We start from the raw sequence: 22,405 nt of genomic DNA on the forward strand, positions 1-22,405 counted from the left end.
ACTTTTCTTTTGATTTCTTCTTTCACCCATTGGTTGTTCAGTAGCATGTTGCTTAATCCCCACATATTTGTGATATTTCCAGTTTTCTTAGTATAATTAATTCCCAGTTTCATACCACTGGGGTCAGAAAAGATGCTTAGTATTTCAATCCTCTTAAATTTATTAAGACTAGTTTGTGACCTAACATATGATCATATGCATTTGAGAAGAATGTGTACTTTATAGCTTCTGGATAGAGTGTTCTATAAATAATATTTAAGTTCATCTGGTCTAATATGTATTTTAAGGATGATGTTTCCTTACTGATTTTCTGTTTGGATGATGTATCCATTGGTTTCAGTGGGATATTAAAAGTTCCAACTATCATTGTATAGCTGTCTATTTCTCCCTTTAGGTTTGTTAATATTAGCTTTATATATTTAGGTGCTCCTATGTTGGGTGCATAAATATTTACAAATGTTACTATTCTTGTTGGATTGACCCCTTTATGATTATGTAACATCCTTTTCCCTTTTTGTCTCTTACTAGTCTTCTGTTTTAAAGTCTATTTTGTCTGATATAAGTAGAGCTACTACAGCTTTCTTTTGGTTTCCATTTGCATGGAATGTCTTTTTCCATCCTTTCACTTTCAGCCTGTGTACGTCCTTACACCTAAACTGAATCTCTTGTAGGCAGCTTATAGAGAGAGGGGTCTTGTTCCAGCCACTGTGTGTCTTTTGATTGGAGAATTTAGTCCATTTACATTTAAAGTAATTCTTGATAAATGTATGATTTAATGCCATTTTGTTAATTGTTTTCCAGCTGTTTTTGTGGTTCCTCTCTAGTCCTTTCTTCTATTGCTCTGTTCCTTTGTGGTTGGGTGACTTTCTTTAATGGTATACTTATTTCTCTTTTTATTGAATATTTACCATAGATTTTTGGTTTGTGGTTAACATGAGGCTTACATATAACAACTTATATCTATAACAATCAACTTTAAGATGGTTAAATTTGATCCCATTGCAAAGCTCAGTATTATTACCCCCACCCCATTTTATGCTTTTGATGTCACATTTAACATCTTTTTTTTTGCAGTATGTGAGCCTCTCACTGTTGTGGCCTCTCCCATTGCGGAGCACAGGCTCTGGACGTGCAGGCTCAGCAGCCATGGCTCACGGGCCCAGCAGCTCCATGGCATGTGGGATCCTCCCAGACCGGGGCACAAACCCATGTCTCCTGCATCGGCAGGCGGACTCTCAACCACTGCATCACTAGGGAAGCCCCGACATTTAACATCTTTTTATCTTATATATCCCTTAATTATTGTAATCAGTTATTATTACTTTTGTCTTTTAAACTTTACACTACCTTTGTGAATGATTAACCTATTACCTCTACTATATGTTTACCTTTCTTTCATTCTTTCTTTTTTTGCTACTAATTGGTGCCCCTTTTCAGCTTAAAGAAGTCCTTTAACATTTCTTGTAAGGCTGGTTTAATGGTGATGAACTCCTTTAGCTTTTGCTTATCTGGAAAACTCTCTATCTCTCCTTTACTTCTGAATGATAACTGGGTAGAATATTCTTGGTTGGCATATTTTTTTTTCTTTCAGCACTTTGAATATATGCCACTCCCTTCTGTCCTGCAAAGTTTATGCTGAAAAATCTGTTGGTAGTCTTATTAGGTTTCCCCTGCATACAAGTTGTTTTTCTCCTCCTGTTTTAAGAGTCCCTCTTTTTTTTTTTTTTTTTTGGTCACGGCTTGCAGCAGAGGGGATCTTAGTACCCCGAACAGGGATCAAACGCCATGCCCCCTGCAGTGGAAGTGTGGAGTCCTAACCACTGGACTGCCAGGGAATTCCCTCTCTTTAACTTTTTGACATCTTAATTATAATGTGTCTTAGGGTCTGTCTCCTTAGGATCCTTTTTTGTTTTTTTAATAATTCTTTGAGCATCCTAGATCTGGATGTCTGTTTCCTTCTCCAGGTTAGGGAAGTTTACAGCCATTGTTTCTTAAGACTTCTGCCCCTTTCTCTCTCTTCTCCTTCTGTGAGCCCTGTGATGTGAATATTAGTCCATTTGATGTTGTCTCATCAATCCCTTAAGTCATCCTCATTTTTTCATTCTTTTTTTCTTTTTGCTGCTCTGACTGGGTGAGTTCTATTGCCTTGTTTTTGAGTTAGTTTATCCTTTCTTCTACTTCATCTAGTCTGCTGTTGAATTCCTCTAGTGTATTTTTCAGTTTGATTATTGTATTCTTCAGCTCTGTGACTTCTATTTGGTACTTTCTTATATTTTCCATCTCTTTAACGTTCTGTGTTCATCCATTCTTCTCCCCAGGTCAGTAAGCATCTTTATAATCATTACTTTGAATAATTTATCAGGTAAATTACTTATCTTCATTTCATTAAGGTTTTTTCCTGAGGTTTTATCTTATTTTCCCATTTAGAACAAATTCCTCTGTTTCTTCATTTTGCTTGACTCTCTGTGTTGGTTTCTATATAGCAGATGAAATCACCACTTCCTCCCAGTCTTGAAGGAATGGTCCTGTGTAGGAGATGAAACTTGTTGTTCAACTGTGCCTCGGCTCTTGGTTGTCCCTCAAACCTCTGTGCTTCTCTAAGAAGCCTATCGTATTTTTAATAGCTCCCAGTAGTAGAAGATGTACCAAGACCTGCCAGCATCCCAAAGGGGAGGATTTCAGCACCTAGACTCAGGCTGACTTGAAGTCAGAAACTTGGGCATCAGCTTTTAAAAGTATGAATACCTATGCAATCCTGTGGGACTACAAGCATAAGACCTGCTGGCCACCAGAGCCAGGTGATCTGGAGGTGTCTACTGGGTTACAGTTGCAGAAATTCAAGCTCCAGGACAGGGTAGATGCTCTTTACTCAGTGATACTAGTGAGCTGGACCAAGGCAGAGAAAGAGCACAAAGATGGCAACTACAGCATACGTTCCTTGAGAGTACAGGCCACAGGCCACTCCACAGGCCACTAAATGTGTACCAAATCTGAAGCCTGCCCCTCAGGCCAAAGCTCCAGGACAAGAGGCTTCCTTCACAGAAAGCCAGGGTCAGGGAGAAAGGTGTGTATGTGCCTCAATCAACTGTTTGTGCAGTGCTCTGGGAGTGGCAGCCTGCCAAAAACCATCTTTCCTAATACCACAGTCCTGTGGGACCCAGAAATGAAAGCCTCCCCATCCCATCCCCCAGCTACCAGAGCCAGGTGATCAAAAGGTGTCCTCTGGGCAGCAGCTGCAAAAACCAGGGCACCAGACATGTGTAAAGCTCTCCTCCAAGAGACACTGGTGCTCTGGAATATGGCAGAGGATGAGCTCAAAGGTAGTATCCACCCTCCGAGGTGTCTGGAAAGGATTACAGCCAGTCCCAAGATGTGTGTTTAATTAGAGACCCACCCTTCAGGCCACAGTCATGAGGACTAGCTAATAGGTCTCCTTCACAGAAAGACTGATGAGCTCCTGGGTCTGCTGCCTCTTGCTATGCTCTGAATTCTTGCTGTGCCCTGGAACTGTTTAAGAACTCTTTCTCCGTTGGTTACAGTCCTGTGAGACGCATGAACATAAGCCCCACTGGCCACCAGTGCCACATAATGTAGAGGTGTCCCCTGGCAGCAGCTACAAAAGTTTGAGTAACAGACAGGGGTTTCTGGGAGACACATTATTACAGTCTCATGGGACCAGAGACACAAGTTCCCCTGTCCTCTAGAGCCAGGCGATCAAGAGGAATCCCCAAGGCAGTGGCCACAAAAATTGAGGCACCAGCATGTGAATGCTCCTTTCTGGGAAATACTGGTGCTCTAGAGCACAACAAAGGGAGAGCATGAAGATGGCACCTGCCAGCCTCTGTCCCCAGAGAACATTCCAGCAGGCTCCTAGATGTGTGCATTAAATTAGATGCCTGCCTCTCAGGCCAGCGCTTTAATATTAGCAAGTCTGGGCACAAGTCAGCTGCCTCTGAGTTGGCTCCTGAAGTAGGTGAGTCCGAGTGCACAAGCTCTTTAACAGCAGTTTCTCAGACTGCTACAGTCTTGTGGGTCTCAGGACATGAGCCCTCTTGGTTTTCAAAGTTAGATGTTTTTGGGTCTCATCTCTCAAATGTATCTCTTAAAAGCCGGGATGCCTGATGTTGGATTTGAAACCTTCACTCCTCAGGGCGAGGCTCTGGTTTTTGAGTTCCCTCCCACTTGTAGAATGTCACACTGAGGGTAGGGTTTATGGCAAGACCTTGACAGTTTTGGGGAATACTGGTCAAGTATTTTGTAGAAAGGCCCTCTCCTGGGATTTGTCTAATGTTTTTCTCATGATTAGATGGAAGAGTTATGGGGTTTAGGGGAGAAGAACACAGAGATAAAGTACCATTTTCATCATATCATATTCCTGGAAGTATCCTATCACTATGACTTATCACTGTTGATATTGATCCTGATCACCTGGCTGAGGTAGTGTTTGCTGTTTCTCCACTGTAAAATTACTTCTCCCAAGATCCTTTCATTAGTGTACTCTTTGAAAGTCATTAGCCCACACTTAAGGAGTGGGGAGTTATCTTCTACCCTGTTGAAGATAAACGATCAACCTAAATTATTTAGAGGTGTTCTGCACAGATTTTCTCTTCTCCACTTATTTATTCAATCATTTATTTATATTAGTATGGAACCAAGGATACTTACTTTATATTTTAGGTTATAATCCAATACTACTTTATATTTATTTTCTCGCTCAAATTATTCCAACTTTGGCCACTGAAAGCTCTTTCAGCCCTCTGTCATGTTCCCATTACCGTGGGTTTGTTTGTTGAAGCACCTTCTTACTTTCTGACACTACAAGATGCTCCAAGTTGATTTTTTTTTCTTTTTTTGGCCAAGCAGCATGTGGGATCTTAGTTCCCCAACTAGTGATTGAACTCACGACCCCCAAATTGGAAGCACAGAGTCTTAACCACTGGACTGCCAGGGAAGTCCCCAGCCTGGTCTTATATATTTCTTGCCCCAGTCGTAGAAGCAGCCATTTCTCCAAGAAACCCTGGTTCCCTTCACTGGAGAACTGTATTAGAAACCAAAATCTGGGCATCAGGTGTGCTCCTTATTGGGCTGTCATTGTTTCTAAGAGGGCCTTAGTTTTTTTATTAATTAATTAATTTATTTTTGTCTGCATCAGGTCTTCATTGCTGCATGTAGCCTTTCTCTAGTTGTGGCGAAAGGGGGGCTGCTCTTCGTTGCAGTGCGCGGGCTTCTCATTGCGGTGGCTTCTCTTGTTGCGGAGCACAGGCTCAGGGAGTGTGGACTTCAGTAGTGTGGCACATGGGCTCAGCAGTGTGGCTCGCAAACTCTAGAGCACAGGCTCAGTAGTTGTGGCGCACAGGCTTAGTTGCTCTGCGGCATGTGGGATGTTCCCGGACCAGGGTTTGAACCTGTGTTCCCTGCACTGGAAGGTGGGTTCTTAACCACTGTGCCACCAGCGACGTCCCAAGAGGGCCTTAGTTTTTAAAAGAAATTTATATGTTATTTTGTAGGGATTTGCATAACAAAATATAGAAATAAATTCATGCAGAGACTAGAGTAGGCCTATGATATTTTAAAATTAATCAACACGATGGTAGATGTATTTATCATCACTTTTTACAGATGTTTTGAAAAACAATCTGAAAAATGTAAGGGAGACAGTTTTTTTTAAATACACAATTGGGACATGCCATCTTCTTTTGTTCTCTTTTTATTTTAAGGAAAGAGAGACAAATGTAAAATATCATTACGTTTTCTGTATACAGGTCATCAAGCAGTTCACCAGCTTTTTGGTCTGTGGACCCTTTACAGTTTTAAAAATTATTTGAGGATTTTTCAAAAAGAGGTTTTGTTTAGCTGTGTTGTATCTATTAATATTTACCAAATTAGAAATTAAATATGAAAATGTTTAAAATATTAGTTTATCTAAAAGAATAAGCCTATTACACATTAACAAAAATATTTTATTAAAAAATAACTTAAAAAAACCTATTTTCCAAGAAATTTAGTAGGGAAAGTGACATTATTTTATACTTTTGCAAATATTTTTAATGTCTGCCTTTAGAGAAGACAGGTGGATTCTTATGACTGATTCTGTGATATGCTGTTTTGGTTAAGGTATATAAGCATATAAAGAAAATCTACCCTCACACAGATATATAATCAGAAAAAAGAATATTTAATAACTTTTAAAAAATCACGTAACTATTGGTATTTTTGATATTATACCTAAACTTAACAAGTAACCTTCTTAAAGGTTAATTACAATGTGGTTGCTAAAACCATATAAATGAACTTTTCGCACTCTGTTACATTAAAATCCACTGGTTTATCTTGCACTTTTAATGGATCTTTTACGCATATGTGACTTTGTATCATCATACATTGGTCATTTGGAAAATAACTGGTTTTCAGATTTTTGACACAAGTCAGAATACAACATCAAGGTGGGGAAAAAAAAAAATCACACTCTTTAATATCATTATCCATCTCACCAGAAGGTCTTTAAGTATCGGGAAGCTGTCAAGCTCACGGTGTTAGATACAAGTTTTCCATACTTGCAAATTCCATTTGAAAGTTTGATTGTTTTTTTAACCATTGGCTACAAATACAGCTATTTTTCTTGAAATGTTAGGCTCACTTAAGTTCATTTTTGAGAAAAACAAATGTCAAATACATAAGTTCGAATAACCAAAGTTTTCCTATTCTGTTCTTTCAAGAACAAAAGGGGTGTTACAGAAAAAAGTAGGTAGCTAAGTTCAAAACTCAACTGAACAGGAACTTCTTCTGAAGATGACTATCTTGCTTCAGTATGGAGAAGTGCTTTATGAATTCTTCCCGTTTCATCACACTTAATATTAAAAAGATGTGTACTCAAAGGGAAAATGAAATGAAATTAATATTTTTACTGCTTCATCAAAGACATTCTTAAATGAAACTGGATTAAAAAAAAACAACAACAAACTATGAATACATGGCAATGAAGAATATAATTGTTCACTTTGGTACCACTGCCTTAACATGTGCTAAGGTGTTAGCAGTTTTATCCACCACTGCTTTTGCAGCATCACTGCAAATGTCAACAAAGTGAAAAAATACAAAAAAATCTGTATTATGAAAATAGTTTTGACCTCCCAGACTACCCAGTTGCAGGGACCCACAAAGGTCTACAGAACATACTTTGAAAACTGCTCCAAATTAGATTCCAAAGATAAGAAAATATTACAAGCAAAACTGTAACAAAACATGTTAAATTAGAAAAAAATAACTTATCAAATATGATTCAAGAAGAAATAAAAATATGAATAGTATTATAATCTTAAAAAAAAAACTATCAGGAATCAAAAAATCCTGCAGTAAAGAAATTCTAGGCCTGGATGGCTTTAACAGATGAATTCTGTCAAATGTTCAAGAAAAATAATTTTCCATGATGTATTCCAAAGAACAGTTAAAGAAGATACCCTCTCTGACTCATTTTGATACTAGTATAACCTTGACACTAAAATCCAAAAAAGAGCAGAGCCTATATTAAAAAAAATTATAGGCTGATATCCTTCATGAATATTAGCGTGAAATTCTTAAAATATTAGCAAACTGAGTCTGGTAACATAAGGTATCAAAGGTTGGTCTAATGTTAGGAAAAATGAAGTAATTCTCCATATTAATAAACAAAAGAAGAAAAAAATCATATCGTTGTTCACAGATTCAGAGAAGAGGAATCTTTTCAGAGGTTTTTCTCAACAGAAAAGGAAAGCTATAAGGCTGTTTTGGGAGACTCAGCTCCGTGGATTCAAGGAAAAAGCAAGCTGCAATACTCAAGGAAAGCAGAAGCCTCTGTAAGACAAAGGTGCTACCAGTATCACCTTTCCCAAAAGAAAAAACTTAAGGTCAAGAATCCTAACCAAGTTTTTATGTTTCATATCAAATGCAGTCATGGTTGATGTGTCCTCACACAGCTGTTCTGACAGTCCACTAACAAACTTCTTGTAAAATCAATCTGTAAGACAAAGGTGGCCTATAATGTTGCCCTGCCCACCCTCCAACGCCCCCCCTCCCCCTCCCCACCACTTAATCATTTGCATTAAAAAGGAGATGAATGGAAAAACTATTCTTTTATCATAATTCAGAATACCTGGGTATAATTACCTTTTCCCCTACCTCACTACTACCTGAGCAGGGCTCCCAACCTAAAATAAGTACTACTGTTTCCACTGGCACAGTTATTAAGCAAGTCTAGCAGAAACCATCTTATCTAAATCAAAACAGACCTGAGGTTAGCTGCAGTTGGTTAAATCAGGAAATCAAATATACACATTATTTTATATTTTACATTATATAATATAAATATATTATATAATATGGTGAGGTGGATGGACCTAGAGTCTGTCAAACAGAGTAAAGTAAGTCAGAAAGAGAAAAATACTGTATGCTATCACATATATATGGAATCTAAAAAAACAAAACAAAACCTAGAAGAACTTAGGGGCAGGACAGTAATAAAGATGCAGACATAGAGAATGGACTTGAGGACACGGGGAGGGGGAAGGGTAAGCTGGGACGAAGTGAGAGAGTGGCAGCATGGACATATATACACTACCAAATGTAAAATAGATAGCTACTGGGAAGCAGCCGCATAGCACAGCGAGATCAGCTCAGTGCTTTGTGACCACGCTAGAGGGGTGGGATAGGGAGGGTGGGAGGGAGAAGCAAGAGGAAGGAGATATGGGGATATATGTATAGCTGATTCACTTTGTTATAAAGCAGAAACTAACACACCACTGTAAAGCAATTATACTCCAATAAAGATGTTAAAAATAAATATGTTAAGTATCATATATATGACTGTTACTTACACACATACACACACACACACACACACACACACACAAACACACACCCCTTAAACATTTTATTTTAGCTTGAGCAAGTAAAAGGGGATGAATTATCCAAACTTAGTGCCAAGGATTTTTTTTTAATGGGGGCTTGATGATTGGAGTGCCATATTTCTTACATAAACCTTATCTAAAATGTATATTTATTTCAAATGGATCAAGGATTTCCATTTTGGGCAACATGGTAGATTAGGTGCCCGGACTGTCTGAATCTAAAATGCTGTATAGGGCTTCCCTGGTGGTGCAGTGGTTAAGAATCTGCCTGCCAATGCAGGGGACATGGGTTCGAGCCCTGGTCTGGGAAGATCCCACATGCCGCAAAGCAACTAAGCCCGTGAGGCACAACTACTGAGCCTGTGCATCTAGAGCCTGTGCTCCGTAATAAGAGAAGCCATGACAATGAGAAGCCCGTGTACCGCGGTGAAGAGTAGCCCCCACTCGCCGCAACTAGAGAAAGCCCGCGTACAGAAACAAAAACCCAACACAGCCAAAAATGAATAAATACATTTACTTTTTTTTAAATGCTGTGTAAATTTTTTTAAAAAATATTTTTAACTTCTTAATTTGGCACAAACATACAGACGCTATGGAAGGTGGCTCTTGACTTTAATGTTACCTCACAGCAATGCTTTGAAAACTACAGAGTGCTGGAGACAGGATACATATTCTGAGACTCCCAATACGGAGATGTAATCAAAGAACCTTGCATATAGCTGAAAATCTGAAAGGCATACAACTGAATGAGCAGTAAACCTATGTGGCAGAAGGTGACGGCAAGCAAACTTGCCTTCTTTAATCTTAGTGCTGGTAAAAGGAAGAAAAAAAATCTCCTGTGAGCATTTATAACTACAAGCCAGTTCTTATATGAGTTTGTGGAGAAGGAAAAAGATGAAAAGGGGTGAGAAACATGGAAAACAGATTAAAGGTCTAATGTATGTCTAACTGGAATTATAAACTCCTCATCTCCAATGACCAAGGAAAGAAGGAACAATAGTCATGCCAAAAAGGGCTGCTGCCTCTTGCAGCATATTCACTGTACTAACTGCACCAGATATGTACCCAAGGACAAGGCCATTAAGAAGCTGATCACTGGAAATACAGAAGAGGCCTGAGAGGGGCTTCCCTGGTGACACAGTGGTTAAGAATCACCTGCCAATGCAGGGGACACACATTCGAGCCCTGGTCCAGGAAGACCTCACACGCCGCGGATCAACTAAGCTCATGCACCACAACTACTGAGCCTGCACTCTGGAGCCACAACTACTGAGCCCACGCACCACAACTACTGAAGCCCGTGCCTACAGCTCGTGCTCCGCAACAAGAGAGGCCAACTGCAATAAGAAGCCCACGCACCACAACAAAGAATAGCTCCCGCTCGCCATAACTAGAGAAAGCCCGCACGCAGCAACAAAGACCCAATGCAGCCAAAAATAAAAATAAATAAATGAATAAATTTTTTAAATAACTAAATAAAATGAAACATTAAAAGAAAAGAAGAGGTATGAGAGACATTTCTGAAGTGAGAGTCTTTAATACCTACATGGTTTCCAAACTGTATGTGAAACTACACTGCTGTGTGAGTTGTATAACTGAAAACAGGGAAGTCAAGAGTCATGCTAATAAAGCCCAGAAAAACCATAAACCCCATCCTGATTTAGACTTACATGCTGCCTCATGACCTCTGCCAAAGCCCATGTAAGGAGCTGAATCCTTAAGGACTGAAGAAAACCTGTCCTTTGGGGGAAAAAAAGAGAAAATTATACCTTTTAAAACAGTTGTAGAAGGCAAAAATAAAGAAAATAGTAGGCATTACTCAAAGAGATAAAGGTCAAGAATTTAACATAATTATTCAAAGATATCCTCAGATCCAGGAAGCCCAAAGAATCCCATGCAGGATTATATATAATAAAATAAAATAATGAAGTAGAAGAAAAGAACATCTCAATACATTATATAAAACTGCAGAACACCAAAGGGGGGCAAAAAGGCTTGAAAACAGTCAAATAAAATATATATACAGGGACTTCCCTGTATATATCCCAGGGTTCAAGCCCTGGTCTGGGAAGATCCCACATGCCGTGGAGCAACTAAGTCCGTGCGCCACAACTACTGAGCCTGCGCTCTAGAGCCCGCGAGCCACAACTATTGAGCCCACGTGCCATAACTACTGAAGCCCACGTGCCTAGAGCCCGTGCTCCACAACAAGAGAAGCTGCCGCAATGAGAAGCCCATGCACCTCAAAGAAGGGTAACCCCTGCTCGCTGCAACTGGAGGAAGCCCGCATGCAGCAATGAAGAGCCAATGCAGTCAAAAATAAATAAATAAATAAAAATAAATAAAAGATATATGCAAAGAAAGGGCAATTATACTTCTCAACAGTGACACTGACAGTCAAAAGACATGAATAACAACCTCAATGTAATGAGAAAACTTAGAATTCTACACACAGAGACATCAGAGAAATTATCTTTCAAGAACAGGGATATTTCAATATAAAGACATCTTCAGATAACAAACAAAAAAGTGTCCTTTTCACTAAAAGACTTTCACTAAAGAAAATTCTAAAGGATGTACTTCAGGTAGAAAAAAATTACCTCATAGGGAAGGTCTCAAATACAAAAAGGGATAATGAACCAAGAAAAGAGTAAATAAATTTAAACAAAGATTGACTACCTAAAACAATAATTTGTCCATAAATATGTATGTATGCAGGAGAGAAATATTCCAAAACTATAACAATAGAGAATGGTGTTCCAGGTTGGGAGGACAATCAGAGCATTTTAAAATTATGTTATTCAGGAACAGGTTAAAGATACTGATTTAGATTTTTCCTTAAAAAAAAGGATATATATTAAAATATACAGATAAAAACACTAAAAGAATAAAGAATATATTAACTTATAAATAAGCATGCATGTGTGCAAGATGCTGTGGGGTGGGATGGAATGAGAAGAAAGCATGCTCAATGAAGGCATTACACACATAGCTCAACACAAAAAACCGGAAGAATGGGAGAAGGGGGGAGTAGGACAAACATAAGAACTACAGGCAAAGACAGAAATAAATCCAAATCTAAGAGCGATCACAAAAGACTGAAATTCTCCAGTAAAAAAAATAAAGATTATCAATCAGAACAAAAACACAAGTCAACCATACCCTATTTACAAAATACAAACCAAAACACAGAACCAATGAAAAACTAACAAATGGAAAATACTAACAATCAAAAGGAAGCTAGAATAGCTACATTAATCCAAGCAAATAGCCAACAACAGTAATAAAGCCATAAGGCTAAAAATGTCTTTACGCAGAAAGCCTTTTCATAATGATAAAAAAGTTCAATTCAACAAAAAGAACAATTCTAAATCTGTAAGTACTTAATAACATAGCCTCAAAATAAATAAAATAAAAATTAACGTATCTACAACAAAGAGAAACTGACAAACCTACTACTATGTGAGAGACATTAACATGCCTTTCTCAGTAGAGAAACTGACAGAAAAGTTCCAAAATAAAACCAAACCAAAATCCAAAACAAAATATAGACAGGCAAACATTAAAGATGTGAATTGAACAATTAATAAGCTCATGGACATATTATATAGCATTGTAATAAAAAACTGGAGAATTCACATTCTTTCCAAATGCACATGGAACATTTATGAAAACTAGCTATATACTAGGTCTTAAAATTAGTCTCTCAAATTTTATTATGGTCTCTGACCATAATGAAATCAACTTAGAACTGCATAATAAAAGTTTTCATTTTAAAAGTTATATATTTTGAAATTAAGTATACACTTCTAAATAATTCATGGAGCAAATAAGAATTTTTTAAATGAACAAAACCAAGAATATTATATATCAAAACATGTGGGGAAGCAGGTAAGAAGGCAAATTTACTTAAAGGCAAATTTACAGACTAAAAATCCAAATTTAAAAGTCTTTTTTAAAAGGTCAGCAAAAAACAGCCCTAAAAATTCTGAGAAAGTAGAAAGAAATAATAAACAGCAGGACTTAGAAGTATGAAAACATTTACAAAAAAGATGATCAACAGAGTCAAAAGCTCATTCTTTAAAACAATGATTAATATGATAATCCTCTGAAAAAACTATTTGAGTAAAAAAAAACAAACTAAAAAAATAAAAGGGGAACATCATTACAGATGCTATAGAGATTCAACTGATAAGAGGATATTATGGACAATTTTACAGCAATAAATTTGAATTAGGAATATTTTGAAAAAATACAGAAAATACATCTGTTAAAAATGATTCAAAAAGAAATGACTCATACTTTCTGATTTCAAAACTTACAAGGGCTTCCCTGGTGGTGCAGTGGTTGAGAGTCCTCCTGCCGATGCAGGGGACACGGGTTCGTACCCCGGTCGGGGAAGATCCCACATGCCGCGGAGTGGCTGGGCCCGTGAGCCATGGCCGCTGGGCCTGCGCGTCCGGAGCCTGTGCTCCGCAACAGGAGAGGCCACAGCAGTGAGAGGCCCGCGTACCGCAAAAAAAACCAAAAAAACTTACTACTACAAAGCTACCATCATCAAGCATCAAATAAGCAAGTGTGGTACTGACAAAGAGATCAAATGGAACAGAATTGAGAATCTAGAAATAAACCCATACATTTTTAGTCAACTGATTTTCAACAAGAAACAACTCTATGAGTTGCCTAGACAACTCAATGTGGAAAGAATAGTCTCTTCAACAACTGGTGCTGGGACAACTGGATTTCCAACTATAAAATAATGAGGTGGGACCTCTGCCTCACTATACACAAAAATTAACTCAAAATGGATCAAGGACCTATATTTAAGAGTTAGGAATCATAAAACTCTTAGCAGAGAACATAAATTTTCATGACTTTAAATTAGGCAAAAGTTTCTTTCACATGATACCAAAATCACAAGCAGGGCTTCCACAGTGGCGCAGTGGTTAAGAATCCACCTGCCAATGCAGGGGACATGGGTTTGAGCCCTGGTCCGGGAAGATACCACATGCGGCAGAGCAACTAAGCCTGTGCACCACAACTACTGAGCCTGCGCTCTAGAGTTCGTGAGCCACAACTACTGAGCCCGAGTGCCACAACTACTGAAGCCCGTGCACCTCGAGCCCGTGCTCTGCAACAAAAGAAGCCACCCAATGAGAAGCCCGCACACGGCAACAAAGAGTAGCCCCCGCACAGCAACAAAGACCCAACGCAGCCAAAAATAAAAATATAAATTAAAAAAAAAATCACAAGCAACAAGAGAAAAAACAGACAAGCTGCACTTCATCAAAATAAAAAGCTTTTGTGCTTCAAAGGACATTATCAATAAAGTAGAAGGACAATCCAAAGAATGGGAAAAAATATTTGAAAATCATATATCTGAAAAGAGTCTAACATCCAGAATATATAATGAAATCTTACAGCTCAACAATAAAAAAAATCCAGGGCCTTCCCTGGTGGTGCAGTGGTTAAGAATCCACCTGCCAATGCAGGGGGCATGGGATCGAGCCCTGGTCCGGGAATATCCCACATGCCGTGGAACAACTAAGCCCATGTGGCACAACTACTGAGCCTGCACTCTAGAGCCCGTGAGCCACAACTACTGAAGCCCATGCACCTAGAGCCTGTGCTCGGCAACAAGAGAAGCCACCACAATGAAAAGCCCACACACCGCAATGAAGAGTGGCCCCTGCTCGCCGCAACTAGAGAAAGCCTGCACGCAGCAATGAAGACCCAACACAGCCAAAAATTAAAAAAAAAAAATATATATATATATACAATTTTAAAATGGACAAAATATTTGAATAGACATTTCTCCAAAGAAGATAAACAAATGGCCAAAACAACTGAAAAGATGCTCAACATCATTAGTCATTAGGAAAATGCAAATTAAAACCACAATAAGATTCCACTTCACACCCTCTAAGATGGCTATAATCAAAAACACAGACAACAGTAAACGTTGGCAAGGATGTGGAGAAACACCCTCATACACTGCTTCTGGGACCATAAAATGATGTAACTGAGTTGGAAAACAGGTAGGTAGATCCTAAAAAGGTTAAACATAATAGCCACCGCAATAAGACCATATGACCCAGGAGGCCCACTCCTATGTATACACCCCCAAAATTTGAAAACATATGTGCACACAGAACTTGTACATGGACGTTCACAACAGCATTATTCATAACAGCCAAAAAATGGAAACCATACAAATATGCATCAACTGATTAATGTATAAACAAAATGTGGTATATCCACACAATGGAATTGTATTCCATCATAAAAAGGAATGAAGTGCTAACACTAGTGACAACATGTATGAACTTTGAAAACATCACACTAAGTGAAAGATACCAGGCAAAAAAGGCCATATATGACTCCATTTATAGGAAATGCCCAGAACAGAAAACTCTGTAGAGACAGAAAACAGATTACTGGTTGTCAGGGGATGAGGGAAGGGAGAATGGGGAGTGACTGCTAATGGGTATGGGGTTTCTTTTTGGGATGACAGAAATGTTCTGGAAATAGTGGTGACAGTTATAAAACTTTGTGATTATTCTTTAGAAAAAAAAAACTGAATTTTACACTTTAAAGGGGTGAATTTTACGGTATGTGAATTATACATCAATTTTTAAAAGACAAATCAACTGACCATTTAAAAGAGAGAACCTGGGCTTCCCTGGTGGCGCAGTGGTTGGGAATCAGCCTGCCAATGCAGGGGACGCAGGTTCTTGCCCTGGTCCGGTAGGATCCCACACGCTGCAGAGCAACTAAGCCTGTGCGCCACAACTGTTGAGCTTGCGCTCTGGAGCCTGCAAGCCACAACTACTGAACCTGCGTGCTGCAACTGCTGAAGTCTGTGCACCTAAAGCCCGTGCTCCACAAGAGAAGCCACTGCAATAAGAAGCCCGCACTCTGCAACAAAGAGTGGCCCCCGCTCACCACAGCTAGAGAAAGCCCACACGCAGCAGCGAGGACCCAACACAGCCAAATAAATAAATTAATTAAATAAAATAAAGAAAGAAATAGAAAAATAAATAAATAAATAAAATAAGAGAACCTGAATAGATGAATAATCATTTAAAAATTAAGCAGCTGGGCTTCCCTGGTGGCGCAGTGGTTGAGAGTCCGCCTGCCAATGCAGGGGACACGGGTTCGTGCCCCAGTCCGGGAAGATCCCACATGCCGTGGAGCCTGCGCGTCCAGAGCCTGTGCTCCGCAACGGGAGAGGCCACAACAGTGAGAGGCCCGCGTACCGCAAAAAAAAAAAAAAAAAAAGAAAAAAATTAAGCAGCCATAGTTTAAAATCTTTCCACTAAAAAAGTATCAAGCCCAGATTTTCTTATGGGTAAGTCCTACCAAATAGTCATGGAACAACAAATAATTACAACCTTAAACAAATTCTTCTAGAGAACAGTAAAAAAGGATAACACTTTCTAAATCATATCAAAATCCAAACAGCACAAAGGGTGCCAAGACCGTTCAGTGGGGGAAGAAACAGTCTTTTCAACAAATGGTGCTGGGAAAACTGTATATCCACACACAAAAGAATAAACTTGGACCCTTACCTTACACCATATATAGAAATTAACTCAAAATGGATTAAAGACCTAAACATAAGACCTAAAAACTATAAAATTTTTTGAAGAAAACAGAATAAAAGCTTCATGATATTGCATTTGGCAACGGTTTCCTGGACATAACATCAAAGCCACAGACAACAAAAGTAAAAACAGATAAACTGGACTACATCAAAATTAAAACCTTCTGTGCATCAAAGGAAACAACAGAATGAAAAGGTAGCCTATGGAATGGGAGAAGATCCTTGCAAATCGTATCTCTGATAAGAGGTTAATATCCAGACTACATAAAGAACTCCTACAACTCAGCATAACAACAACAAAAACAAATAACCCAATTTAAAAATGAGCAAGGGACTTGATTAGACATTTCTCCAAAGAAAATGTATAAATGGCCAACAAGAACATGAAAAGATATTCGACATCACTAGTCCCTAAGGAAATGCAAATCAAAACTACAATGAGCTATTACTTCTCACCCTTAGGATGGCTACTATCAAAAAAACAGGAAATTGGAGGGAAAAAAAAAAACAAAGTGCTGGCAAGGATGTGGAGAAACTGGAACCCTTGTGCATTGCTGGTATAAGGTAAATGGTACAGCTGCTGTGAAAAACAGGAAGATGGTTCCTCAAAACATTAAAAATAAAATTACCATTTGATCCAGCAATACTGCTTCTGGTTATATATCCAGAAGAACTGAAGCAGAGTCTCAAAGAGATATTTGCACGTCCCGTCCAAGTTCGTAGCAGCATTATTCAGAATAGTCAAAAGGTGAAAGCAACATAACTTTCCATTGACAGAAGAATGGATAACAAAATGTTTTATACATACAGTGGTATATTATTCAGCCTTAAAAAAGAAATTTTGGACACATGCTACAACATGAATGAACTTGGATGAACTAAGTGAAATAAGCCAGGCACAAAAAGATAATAAAAATACTGTATGGTTTCACTTATAAGAGGTAACTAGAGCAGCCAGACGCATAAAAAGAAAAGTAGAGTGGTGTCTGCCAGGGGACATGGGGAGGGGGAAATGTGGAAGAGTTTTTTATTGGGCACAGAGTTTCAGTTTTGCAAAAAGTTCTGCAGACTGGTTGAACAATGTAAATATACTTAACACTAACTACTTTAAAATGATTAAGAATGTAAATTTTATGTAAGGTGTATTTTACTACAATTTTTAAAAAATTATAATCATTAAAAGATTTTTTAAAAAATCCAACCAGGACAATATGAAAAAAGAAAATTACAGGCTAGACTCATGTACACTGATGTAAAAAACAATCCTATACAAAGCATAAGCAAATCAATCCAGTAATTTATAAAAAAGATAATCCAGCGTGACTAAATTGGGTTTATCCCAGGAATGCTTAGTTAGCCTAATTTGAAAATCAAGGTAACTGACCACATTAACAGGTTAAGGGGAAAAACATTTGATCATTCTGAGTTACAGAAAAGCCTATCAATACAGCTTAACATCTATTCGTGATTTAAAACAATCAAAATACAACCCTTAACAAGCTAAGAATACAATGAAACCTCCTTAACTTGATAAAGGAGGGTTTTTTCTCTTAAAAAAAAATTACAAGTGTAATTTTATTTTAATTTTATTGAAATATAGTCGACTTATAACGTTAATTTCTGCTATACAGCAAAGTGACTGAGTTATTTTTTTTATATTTTCTTCCATTATGCTTTATCCCAGGATATTGAATACAGTTCCCTGTGCGATATATACAGTAGGACCTTGCTGTTTATCCATCCTATATATAATAGTTTGCATCTGCTAATCCCGAACTCCCACTCCTTCCCTCTCCCACCTGCTCTCCCTACTGGCAACCACAAGTCTGTCCTCTGTATCTGAGTCTGTTTCTGTTTCGTAGATGAGTTCATCTATGTAATATTTTAGATTCCACATATAAGTGATATCCTGCAGTATTTGTCTTTCTTTTTTTGACTTACTCCACTTAGTATGATAATCATTAGTTCCATCCATGCTGCTGCAAATGGCATTATTTCCTTCTTTTGTATGGCTGAGTAGTATTCCATTGTGTATATATATATATATATATATATATATATATATATATATATACACATCACTTCTTATCCATTCATCTGTTGGACATTTAGGTTGTTTCCGTGTCTTGGCTACCGTAAACAGTGCTGCTATGAACATAGAGGTTCATGTATCTTTTCGAATTATAGCTTTGTCTGGGTATATGCCCAGGAGTGGGATTGCTGGATCATCTGGCAACTCTATTTTTCGTTTTTTGAGGAATCTCCATACTGTTTTCTACAGTGGCTATATCAATTTACATTCCCACCAACAGTGTAAGAGGGTTCCCTTTTCTCCACATCCTCTCCAGCATTTGTTATTTGTAGACTTTTTAATGATGGCCATTCTGACTGGTGTGAGGTGGTACCTCACTATAGTTTTGATTTGCATTTTTCTAATAATTAGCAATGCTGAGCATCTTTTCATGTGCCTACTGGCCGTGTGCATGTCTTCTTTGGAGAAATGTCTATTTAGGTCTTTTGCCCATTTTTCGATTGGGTTGTTTTTTTTGTTATTGAATCTACAAGTGTAATTTTAAATGGTAACATTTGAAAGCATTTCCTTTGAGATCAGAAACAAGACAGGAAACAAAACCATGAGTATCTGAAGATATCTAAGAAAGTACAGTAATAATTCAGAGGTAGACAAACAGACCAAAGATACAGAAGAAAGAGTACAGAAAGGAAACCACCCATATATGAAAACTTGATTTATGAAACAGAGAATTTTGCATATCAGGAAGGAAATGAAGAACTATTTCAATAAACAGTGCTGGAATAACCAATAATCCATACAGAAAGAATCAATTCACAATCCATACCTCTCACAAAAATCAATTACTGAGAGATTAAAGAATTAAATGTAGGGCTTCCTTGGTGGCGCAGTGGTTGAGAGTCCGCCTGCCGATGCAGGGGACGCGGCTTCGTGTCCGGGTCTGGGAAGATCCCACATTCCGCGGAGCGGCTGGGCCCGTAAGCCATGGCCGCTGAGCCTGCGCGTCCGGAGCCTGTGCTCCGCAACGGGAGAGGCCACAGCAGTGAGAGGCCCGCGTACCGCAAAAAAAAGAATTAAATGTAAAAAATATAACCATAAAGCTTTTAGTTGATAGAGAAGAATATCTTTATGACCTCTGAATAGGAAAAGATTAAGATAAACTATAAAGAAAAAAGACACATATATTTAACTATATTAAAGTTAAGGACTATTATGAGGTACATATGTAAACCAATTATATTCTATTGTGTTTGGGAGGAAAGGGTACAGCTTATAGAGAATGTCATCAAAAGTTATCAAGGTATACATGAAATATGTCAACTAACCAACTGAATTCAAAGATCAAATGTTTTAATCTTTTAATTTCCCTCCATATTTTAAAAATAATTCAATTGAGCAATCATGTCAAAGCCAGTAGACTATATGAACAAAATAATATAATGCTAATGTAACACAGAGCTGTCAATGTTCCAACTACTTCACATCTTAAATATTATATTTATAGTGTCACTTAAGATCAACATGTTATTGTAGGGACTTGGAAATAAGAATTTAAAAAGAAACACTCTCATGGTTCAGTAAGTGTCTGCATCAACATTTGTGTCTGTATCTCATTGCAAATATTAGCAATGATGCCCGTGGTAAAATCTAAATAGTGTTTCAGGTAAGTGGGATGTTTCTTTGACCTTTCCCACTGCTCCTTCAATCATATTTTTTACCAAAATCCAGAACCTATCTTTGGATGCTTCAGGGAAGAAACAGTTAATATATTAAGATAAGATATCCCTTGGAGAAATAGTAAGGACTTTTAAAAAAGAAGAAGAAATGGAGCAAATAGACAACATATTCTTAGGACTTCCAAATAATTCTGAAATTAAAAATGGAAAAGAAATAAACGCAATTACAAGGAACACCTCATGCACTTGGGAAACTATTAACACTGTATATATGACTGAAAGGAATGAGTTGGAAAGAACATTTATCCCAAGATAAATTTTTTTAACAATATGAAGGTATATGACCACCAAGGAAAATAAATCCATTCCCATTTCATCCATCATCAAAAACATCCTTCCCTTTACCCAAAACACACACATATATATACAAGATAAATGTTTTCAACCTAAACTGTAAGTCTCTGGCTCACATGAAAACAAAACGTAACCACACACAAGCTCCAGCACTCAGACTTGTAGTTTCTACATGCTGCCCACACAGCACTTTGTGAGCATGTGATTACGAGGAATGATGCACAATCACACCACATTCCTTCCCTCAGCTCACACATCAAGAACTTGCCCTCTCAGCTGCATTCTTCTCCAAACAGCCATGGTCACCTTAGCAACCCTATGCTCCTTATATGGACAGCTGCTCCATTTAAAGTCAGCCCTTCTTGGCAGGGAATATGCTTGTTCTTCAAATTGGGGGAGAGAGGAGAGGTTTTCCTTTCAATACACATTGCAGGGGTTGATTTAACTTGATCAGCACTTTTGTTCTGCGGCAGCAATTTGTGTCGAGTTTCAACCTATTTTGAGGTTTTCTTTCTTTTATGTTTTTTTAATCTAAAAGCAAATGGCTAAAAAATAAAATCAAGGAAGCTCATATGGAATTCTAAGGAAGAATGGAACATGAAACAAAAATGTATCTGAAATAACTGTATTCTTTTATAAAATGATGAAGCTATCCACATTTTTGAAAGTTAAAATTTACTTAAATTGAACTGTAACATCTGAAGCCTTAATATATAAGAAATCAGTCAGAAGACCTGTCATAGCCTATTTCTGAACAACAAAAACATTGCTAAGCTTAGAAGTGCTATGACTCCAATCTATTTAATAGATTATGAGTTGATCTGTATCCCTTTATCCCACCATCTACATGTGAAATCTTTCCACAGCCTCAAAAGTAAACTAGGTATTGAGACCAAATGATTAGTATATCTGAGGATTCTCCAGACTTAGAATGACCTAGGATAGCACTGGATTACTCAAAACCAATCTTGATCTGTGCTTGTACCACTAAAGCTGGGTCTGAACCAAAGTAAGTCTCTCAGGATGAAAGATACAGGTTTATAATACAGTTTGCCTGATTTTCATACTGCAAACAAATTATTTGGGAGGGAGGGATTACCGTATTCTGAAATAATATGAGATCAAACTGCTTGTTCCATACCCGCAAAAGGATTCTAATCCCCACTTGTTAAAATTAAACGCCTAATTTTTAAGTATAGTTAACAGGCATGTTCAAAACTAAAAAAATTTAAATTTATGGTATTTGTTATAAGTTGGAAAGTTTATGAAATAATTTTCTATATAACTGATGGACAAAATCCATATTAATTTATTAAGTGCTGTTTCAGTGAATGTTAAGGTTAAGTGAATACCATCTACATTACTTATTGGTTTTATTTTTGTTTGTATGTGTGTTTTTTTCTCACTTTTTTTTTTTTTTTTTTTTTTTGGTACGCAGGCCTCTCACTGCTGTGGCCTTTCCCGTTGCGGACCACAGTCCCCGGACGCGCAGGCTCAGCGGCCACGGCTCACGGGCCCAGCCGCTCCGCGGCACGTGGGATCCTCCTGGACCGGGGCAAGAACCTGCGTCCCCCGCATTGGCAGGCGGACTCTCAACCACTGCGCCACCAGGGAAGCCCCTGTATGTGTGTTTTTTAAACTTCTCAGGCTGTGAGGTTCTTTTTGGTTAGAAACATTTCTTTCATGTTAAAACTATCCTTGTAATTACATCTTCTATATAGAGCAAAATATCCATTGATAGGGTGGCAGTGTAGATTAGTAAAAAGAATCTAAAGCTAATTCTGCTACTGGTTTCCTCATTTGTAAAATGATAATACTATCTGTCCTACTTATGGCATGTGTTAACATAACCAAG

General features: G+C 38.0%; 1 protein-coding gene across 5 annotated transcripts in view; it reads right to left on the minus strand.

The window, feature by feature from the left end:
- FRS2 (fibroblast growth factor receptor substrate 2) overlaps positions 1-22,405 on the minus strand; it is a 119,720-nt gene that overhangs the window by 49,409 nt on the left and 47,906 nt on the right. The window contains exon 4 of one of the 5 annotated variants that reach the window (XM_032645143.1): positions 10,553-10,622. The exons of the other annotated variants lie outside the window; for them this stretch is intronic. The gene's annotated coding sequence lies outside the window, so the exon portion shown is untranslated. The remainder of the gene's footprint in view (positions 1-10,552; positions 10,623-22,405) is intronic. 5 annotated transcript variants of the gene reach the window in all.

This window comes from Phocoena sinus, chromosome 10 (assembly GCF_008692025.1).
Source record: "Phocoena sinus isolate mPhoSin1 chromosome 10, mPhoSin1.pri, whole genome shotgun sequence".
NCBI classification, from domain to species: domain Eukaryota; kingdom Metazoa; phylum Chordata; class Mammalia; order Artiodactyla; family Phocoenidae; genus Phocoena; species Phocoena sinus.